The sequence below is a fragment of the Anopheles marshallii genome, chromosome 2 (genome assembly GCF_943734725.1).
Source record: "Anopheles marshallii chromosome 2, idAnoMarsDA_429_01, whole genome shotgun sequence".
Lineage (NCBI taxonomy): Eukaryota > Metazoa > Arthropoda > Insecta > Diptera > Culicidae > Anopheles > Anopheles marshallii.
Window position 1 is genome coordinate 16830624 of NC_071326.1, and position 8393 is coordinate 16839016.

The following is an 8393-nucleotide window of genomic DNA, read 5'->3' on the forward strand; positions in this document are numbered from 1 at the left end:
GTTTTACGAGCGGTAGGTGACGATAAAGTAGCTATTAATTTATGCATTTCTATCTAGCGGAAAGTTCAATTCCATCTCTTCAATTTCCTTTGGGACAGATGGGTTGGGGATACGAAGGTAGAATGGCTTGCATCGGATCTTAGATCCCATTTAGTTGTCTTGAGATGGTGTACCTATTCATTGTTCGGTTTCACAATTTTCTTTATGAATATAATACGTAGCTAAAAAAACTTGATGTGTTTGCTTAAAAGGTCAGAAATGCTTATTTTAAATCATGTTTAAAGCATTCTCGAATAAAGTGGCCATTTTTGTAATGCTTCTGTTTTGATGAGAAGTTGTGTTCTCTTCTGATGTAGAAATTTCATGAATTCTTCTGTGGATGGGCTCTTCGTGCGCTCCGTTGGATGAAGATTCCAGTGACTCTTCGTTGTCACCATGTGGTTAATTAACAACCGTAAACATTTGACCGGCGTCAAATAGTTCTTGGAGTGAACAGGATGTTCTCTGGTGACATTAATTAGGGCGACTTCTGAACATTTCACAAGTTTCTTCCGTACTTCGACAACATGTTCCTTTAACTCAATTGTTCTTAGTCCAAGCTGTATAGAGAAGTAATTTATTCTTCTGATGTAGTAACTTTTAGTTTGCAATCTTCATGTAAGCTTCTGATACCATTACCTATCGACTAGTTTTTTTTTTATTTGATACATTAGAGTTTAAATGTCTTAAAGATATTTTCGCCTTCCTCAAACCTTATTGGTGCATGAGGTGGGATTTATCATACTAAACTCCCATCCGGTTAAAGCTTCTTCAGTACTTCGACTGCTGCATATACAAGATATTCCACTAACTCAAATGCTCGTAATACAAGATTTCGCTCGTTTAGTGGAGAATTTTAACAACATTTTGATTTATTCGTTATGCATAAATCTTCTTAAATGAGTGACTCAGCTCATATTTATAAATATGAGTTATATGAATATTTGAACACTTATCATTACATTGCGGTAATGAATATTTTTGTGGACACGATAATTTTGAAATAAGTATTTCCATATTATTTTGCACTTACACAATGTTTGCAATGCTTTGCTATGTTTTGTTTTGCAATTTTTTATTCGAATTTAAAATTAAGAATATGTAAAAAACAGTCGACACAAGCGATGAGTTGATTTCCAATTAATGTAACGAAAACAAGCAACAAAATAACACGCGAAACATTAGTTGTTATTCAAGTAATGATTGAATTTTAACGCATTTCACTTGATTCATTTACAGCATGGTGCACGTCTTGCCACATACACACAATGGCATTCGATACGTGGAAACCAACGCATCCTTCTTATAAATGCGCACGTTGATGCTGATTATGCTGCTCCCATGCTTATGCGCTGTTAATTAATATCCGTGGTTCATTGGAGGTCATCGGATGGCATCGGGGATGCATTTGATGCATCGTCCCTGGGCGTATGTTAAACATTAGTGCCTGATGGTGATGAAGAACAAAAAAAACGCGACCGTGGAAAGGAAGCAAACGTACCAACTCATAGGGAAACAACGTGTGTTGAAATTCCTGTGCGCGCGTCACACACATATGCACGGATCGGCGGGAAGGGGGCCGTCCTAATCGGGAGATCTTTTATTTTCAATTATTTGAGTTCAAGTACGCTGCACAAATTAACAAACAATAGATCGAACAACATTTTTCACACTAAAAACACCGCCATCCATTTCCCGAACGCGGTGCACGTGCGCCATCGCTCACGCAGCACCCCCCTTTGGGGCGGAAGCCGTCGTTTGAAGAGTGAAGCTCAGGGAACAACAGGGGAAAAGAAAAAAAACATACGAACCTAAGCAATTAGTAAATCTTACCCAGCAAATAGTGTATGTGAGGGTGTTTTTTGTTTGTTTGTTTGTTTGTTTGCAAAGACAGTAAGCAAATCGCAATCACTCTCCCACCCTTACTACTGACTAGAAAATGAAAATGGCTTCGGATGTTCACGTTCAATTGCCGTATGCGCTTTAACCGCTGCTAAAGAGGGATATATATGGCTCAGCCTCGTGAAAGAATTCGTACTTGTAGAACCATTGTAAGTTGTATCGAAGTCGATTGATTGCGTTCTCACTTCCAAACCATGGGCGCTTTATTCGTTGAGCTTTATGTAAATAAAGCGTCCCGTTGGAGCGATCTTGCGGAGTCACAAATCAAGTCAATAATTGTACGCACGCTTGGGGAAAATTGGGACCGGGATGATGGTTCATTTATTCTTTATCTGTGCTTGCGATGGGGATGCAACTCATACCTTTGCCCACCGGTTCTTCGATAAATCCATCACACGATTCCAAGAATGTGCAACAGCTGAGAAACCTCGCATCCACCACTTGCAGTATCTTAATCCATTCGGCAGCAGTGCAGGCCTCCCCAAAATGGGATCTTTCACGAGCAGTCAAATTGGTGTAGTTGTTGCGTTAACCATTTCCTGGAAATTGTTGGCATTGGAGGGTGTCTGTCCGGTTTTTTTTTGTCGTTTGCTTTCCATGGACACCCTTACGTCTTGGTGACCCTTAACGTAAAGGGTGCCTGAATGTCACCAGATTTTCGACCATTCAAGTTCTGCTCGATTCTCGATACTGACTGTGGCGATATTGGGTGCCATTTTGCTTGCGGTTCGTTTTTGGTCCGGTGTCGTTGCCTCTCAACTGCCGTTCGGTCCCTGGAGGGTTTGCTTCCCAGCACTTTGCCACGTAAGCCGCGTGACGAGGGTCTGGCAATAGTGTCGTCCAGCGTGTGTACGGGGTATGCTACATTTTAATTTACACGGTATGCTGAAATACCATCAGATAATTTTCCCCGAACCTGAAGTATCGGCCCCGTCGATGGGACGTCTTCAGCCATCCGTTCGCCCAATGCGGCATTCACGGTGGAGGTGTTGATTTTGTAGCAAGTAAACACCTTTTTCGTGCGGCTGTTTCGCAGCGAACACAGAGCGTACGACGAAGTGATGGCTTTGCCGGGGTGTCGGTCCCGTGCACGACGCTGGTGTTGCGCCTGCAGTTCGAAAGCTCTCGCAACATTCCATTGCAGTGGCGCTGCACAAAGGTTGTCCGTGTGGATGGCAGCATGTTTGGCACTTTTTCACGAGACGATGAAGCTGCACACACTCTGTCCCGGCTAGGGCGAAGGCTTTGAATATATTTTGGAAGACCATTTTTGGTGACCAAAAAACCTGGTGCTCGAAGTGGGATATCCCGACCACATGTTGTACGGTGCGCTACAAACACCGCGATAGACACGGCTGATCGACCGGAATGCCATGCGTGCCTTTAAAGGAATTTTGTTTGGTGAAATGTTTCTTTTATTTACTCGGATGGGGACCGTGTCGTTACAAGATGGTATTAATTGTTGGCTGGTTCGCTAAACATGTGTTGCAGAGCGTTGTAGTTTTCCGACACGGCAAAACGTTTCATTGGACAATTAAACGTGAATATGAATTTGAAGGTAAACTTGAAAGGATAATTGGAACATTACTAAAGAAAGGAGTTTAATTATTTTGCTCCCCAATCATCAAGATGCTCAGATCCAATGTCAAATTGGAGATGCTTTAGAAAGATTTGTTGATTTGCTTCTCCTTCCTGCTCGTCTTGCACTCCAAGAAGTGCCCTTAAAAGCTGTTTAATCACCACCACATGTTTTCCGTTTATAATCTTCCACAATAACAGGACACTCGATTACGTCGAATCCATCGTTTAAATCGTCTTGAATTATTTTATCAGATTGCTAACCACCGGGTATTAACCTTATCTTGACATAACTCTTTTCAACAACCTGTTGCCAAATGTCCGCTACGACCGATGGCCGACCGGCAAACGCTCCCGCACGATAATTGTTCCGCTTTTCATCACCAATTTGCATCGCTTTCGGTTCGAGCTTATGATTAATCAAACAATTACACCCTGCCTAATAACTATAATCAGCTGGTGGAAAAATCCATTCCATTTGGGGTTATTGGTTAGCAAAGGAAACACGCGCGTATATGCGTGTTGTTGGTGCGCGTCCTATACCGCCAGTTTTCATACCAGTCTCCTTCGTGGTCTCGCGTCGTGTGCCTGTTCGTGTGCCGAAAGAAGATGTTTTGGGTGTTGTTGCGCTGTATTTCGTCCGGAAGCAAAAGATGGATCCCGCCGGAACGGATGAATATCGGCGGCTCTACGCTTATCAAACGCACGCATCTCTCGCAGTGCTCTCGGAACTTTGATCCGATGCTGGTTCCGATGGTGTTCACGATAATTGCACAATTAGACACGCTTAAGAAGGCTCCTAACAAGGATCATCGATTTTAATCGTATTGGGTTCGGTCACGGAACGGGTTTCCATCGCTGTGGCCGGCACACGCTCCGCTGGGCGAACGTACGAAAGAACTTAATCAAATAATCAAGATGATCGAGTTTTCGAGCATCGGCATCGGGTGCGTTTGTTGCGAAAGGGATCAGGGAGATCATCCGGCGCGGACACGAGTACGGATCTGTTGTTTTAACCAGGGAATATCCACCGGCTAGCGTTTACCTACCTGTCTGCAGGACCATGATAAAGGATTATGACGTGTGCAATTACATTAATGACGTTAATTAAATTCAAGCAGCTGCTGCTCGTCTGTCTGCGCCTTGCGCACACTGTCATACGTGTGGTTGTGAGCGTGTTTAGCTTTCGCTTGTCTCTGGTGGTGTGTAGGGTTTTTGTATGCCATTTTTTTTTGTTTTTATGCTAACCGATCAACTCTCACCGTGTTCGTGCCGTGCACACATTGGCGGCGTTCGTGCTTGCGTGCGGTCGTCCGAGCGACAGGAACATGATACATGTATGTGGCTTCCGAAAGAAAAAAAAGAGCGTTGCTGAGGTGTATTTTTGCGCGAAAAGAAGCCTGCCAGGCGTGTTATAGGATCTTCCTGGATACGGAATGGTCGTGAATCAACTCGCGTGCTGGCAAAACACTTCAATTTCAGCCGGATCGATTTGTTGCAGCTTGTTGCTGCACACACTTATTGACGGGTGGCTGATCTATTCATCGGTAATCTGCAACAGCAACAACACACAGCAACAAAAAAAGTGCCGATCTACTCAACCTGATCGCGCGATCAACACGCTGATAAAGAACGCAGCGAAAGGATCTGCCATCAACTTGTTTGCCAGCTGTAGAGTTTGCACTTGTTATCCTTAGTTTATTATTTTTAATCCATTTGTGATCCTTACAGTTGATCACGTCTAAACGGTTCGCTTTGGATAATAATCCCCTTGTGGGTTAACGAAAAAAACGCGTCCTTCATCACGAATTATCTAACCTGTTTCTTATCGCATCTACAAGAAACCAAAAAAAAAAATAGTAGAACCGATGTTTACCTGTCGTTTATCAACGCATAAGTAGTGCGAAACTATCTGCATCACGATACGCATTCCCCTTTGCGTGGCGTTTATTGGCGTACACAGCTTGGGTGGAATAAATTTCCATAACCGTGCGGATGCGTCTGGGGTCAGTGCAATTAATGGTGAGTAAAATTTTTTTGTTGAATTGCTGGGGATGAGTGTAATATAGAAAAAATGAGTCTATATATAGTCGTCTTTTAGCTTTTTCCCATAAATCGTTCATAAATGTAAAATAAATGTAACAATTGGTGAAAGTGAGTGAATTCGATTTTTTTGTAAGATGAATGAAGAAATGGGAGACAGTAAAAACATTTTAAAATGCAAACCCCTTGTACGAATGTGTCAAAATGCGCTTCAATTGATGCGTTCCTTTAACTTTTTTGCAACTCAATTACGAACTGACGCTTGGCAAATAAGAAATGATGCTCGTTCTAGCGGAGAAAAAAGGTAAAATACATCGGCGCCGTCATTGCGTCGAGTTGGTGAAGCTGCTTAACGTGCATAATGTTTTGTTGCTCGCTGTAAATACCTGCTGGATGTTATGATGAATGTTTTACTTCTTATATCAATCATTACGCTGCCTGTAATACATCATTATAAAACACGGCGTAAATGGCAACAGTAACAGTAGCAGAATTTTATTGTTTACCCGTGGGGTATTCGCATGCGGGGTCAGAACGTTTCGTTGGGTTCATTGTGCTGCACATTCTGCAGACGATCCTCGTGCTCGTTGCGTATCGAAAGTGATAATTATGTTGTAAACATGCGTACTGAGCAGCTGGTCTAGGTGTGGGATAGAACAAAAAAGTTAACATGTGTCGAACATAACTCATTGTGTGTAGTGTGCAGAATAAACTGTTTGTTTATCAGTTTGTAATACAAATTAAAACACGGTCAGCTTGAAACATCTAGAACTAGTGTGCAGTTAAAATGAAGCTGATGTGTTAAAAAATACGGCACTAAAATTTGTTGAACACTTTTTGCGTTTTCTCCTATCCTTTTCAGTCTGCCCTATCTATTCCATATCTTATTGAGTCAGGCCAGAGTGTCGAACAGACGTCTAGTGCTGGTTTCAAGTTGAACCAGTTGACAGTAGAAGCAACATTATACGGTGTTTAAAAATGCAAACTTTGCAAGTTTTTGTCGATGGACTTTGTACATACTCCCTCATAACACTAGGAAGATTTCCTTCTTACGAAATATGACTTCAAGGCCTTAATGAGCGACAAATACTCCGTGAAATGTGTGACTTTGTGAAGTTAAAACTCTCCGACTTGGAAATAAACATTGATGTTTACCACAGCATGTTCAGAAGAAAAAGGTCCTTCAGTTGTTGACAATCAGTTGAAAGAAATTATTCTTCTCATGAGGACTTGCGGTGATTTGAAAGATGGTCTAAAATGTGTCACCTGGAAATTGTTCCTTTCAATTGAACTTCCCACTTAAAAGGATTTAACACTTGGGCTGATCAGGTTTAGGCCAAGGTTTAGGCTTAGGTCAAGAAATGACCGGAGGAGATGCGTTATTTAGAGGCAACAACACTTCCAATGGTCTTCACGTGCGGTAATCAGATGTATATTATTTTAGCTCATTACCCTCACTGCACATAGTTCTGAAATAATATATCATTGGTAATGAACCGATTGGACACATTTATGAGATGCTGAAATGTTTTATAGTTAAAAATAAATAAGAACTTTTTTTCTATTAAAAAAAAACTCCAACTGTTGCTTATCTCGATGTTACGTTATAGTATCCTCACTTATGATATTAACATGCTCGCAAGCTGCCTCGCGGTCAGATTCCAAAGTACCTCAGTGTTGAGGGTGCACAAAATAACTCAGAGTGATTACACGAGCACCACACACTCGCAAAAAAAAAAAAAAACTCTGACTATTGACAGCGATTGAGTTTATGCCTCCCACGTGGTGCCAGTTTCGAGTCATTCGAGCTGCAAGCAAGGAACCCGCAAGGAACCGGGCGGATTTCCTGGGAAATCCCTCGCGCTTAGGTCCACGATCGCCGTACCAGGGGGTCGGTCTGTAATGCTGAATTAATTGAGGCTAGGAACAATGCAAAATGTTGACTGCAGATCGTATCGACCCCATGGGACTGCAATTTTACGCTGGATAATTCAATGTCACTTGCCAAACGGGAAAGACCTCGTCGTGCCGTTGTCCCCACCCCGGCTGGGAGTGAGATGCAGCTAGTTCAGAGGGAGAAGGGGAAAGCCGTATAAATGCTGTCCTCCCCGCTGACGCTGGAGACGATTGCGATGAAGTTTATCCGCACGTACTAGCTATTCGCAGCTCGCAGCTTCGTCGCCTGAAATATGGACCCCAAGCTGTCTGGCAAGGTCCGTTTCTAAGGAAATGGAAACATGGCATGGAATATGTTGGCTACATGCATTTCTCTGTTAGCACACTTCCCTCGCGCACCAGTACCGTCTCGCAGTGCCCTCGCTCCAGAACCCGAACAGTTACCCGTAGCACTCCATCTGCTTCTGCTGCTGCTACTTCCTGCTGATGATCGGTACACGGTTCGATATTATTTCATATTTATATTCGTCTCGATATTCGCCTTTCGGTGGACACCTCACCGGTACCAATGGAAGCAGAACTCGTAACAGAAATGGAGAAGAAAAAAACAGAATAGTGCAGCGGAATGGGAATCAGCAGCACATAACCTCGCAGGAAGGACGATCATTGCGCGTTGATGCCAGCCCATCGGGCGAGCCGCCTTTTTTGGGGCGGAATCTTCCAGACTTCTGCCTGGCTTTGGGGCGGTTGGGTTTGGTACGATTCGAAGAAAATACACGCCATGCAGTCTCCGGTCGTCGTCGTCGTCGTCGTCCGGTGTGCATCGTGTGCCATGAAGCAGGAGGAGAACTGAGGCTCCAAATCATCATATTTATTTTCATAACTTCGTGTCGCGTACCAGGGGTTAAGTGACCAAACGGGTGGAGATAGAGAGA